The sequence below is a fragment of the Penaeus monodon genome, chromosome 19, assembly GCF_015228065.2.
Source record: "Penaeus monodon isolate SGIC_2016 chromosome 19, NSTDA_Pmon_1, whole genome shotgun sequence".
In the NCBI taxonomy this organism is placed as follows: Eukaryota; Metazoa; Arthropoda; class Malacostraca; order Decapoda; family Penaeidae; genus Penaeus; species Penaeus monodon.
Window position 1 is genome coordinate 41,763,971 of NC_051404.1, and position 659 is coordinate 41,764,629.

General features: G+C 35.2%; 1 protein-coding gene across 1 annotated transcript in view; it reads right to left on the reverse strand.

Annotated features, from left to right (window-relative positions):
• Positions 1-659, reverse strand: part of LOC119585243 (facilitated trehalose transporter Tret1-like) — a 25,536-nt gene that overhangs the window by 24,345 nt on the left and 532 nt on the right. The gene's annotated exons all lie outside the window — the stretch shown is intronic.

Here is a 659-nt window from a genome sequence, read left to right on the forward strand (position 1 = left end):
GATGTACACGAACTCCATAATGCCAACACAATGCAACCCCCAAACCAACGAGTAATCTGCCGCACAAAAACACCCCCCTTTTCTCCAATACGAAAAAAAACACACCCCGCCATACTGATAAAATAAACGCACCACATAGGCCCTAGCACATAATCCCCTTCCCAAAAAAAAATACCAAAGAACATCAATCTTTTTACATATTACCCCCCTTTTTCACCAAAACCATTACAACTCTTAACCATGGACAACTTTATTTACACACATAAAAAAGGCTCATTCACATATTCCGTACACTACGTTAGGTGTGACTGTGTTTACATGAGTGCTTCTTGACGTCGCGTCTAGTCTAAACAAATTTGAGAAAACGCTGACTCGATATGATTCATAAAAAAAACAAAAATATTATAATAACCTTTATCCTTTATCGATAAAGTATATTACTCATTGTTATCATGGGATTCACGATAATTATAAACGTTTTACATATCATTACATTTTTTTTAGAGAACACAAAAATACATGTAGTAGCGCACGTAACCAGGAGCTTGCAAGGTGAAAACACAGACACACTCTTTTTACTGTAACACGTCATGAGACTAAAAATAGCTAAATATTTCCTTTTTTTCTCATCCACAACTGTCAAAAATAAACATTGTCAT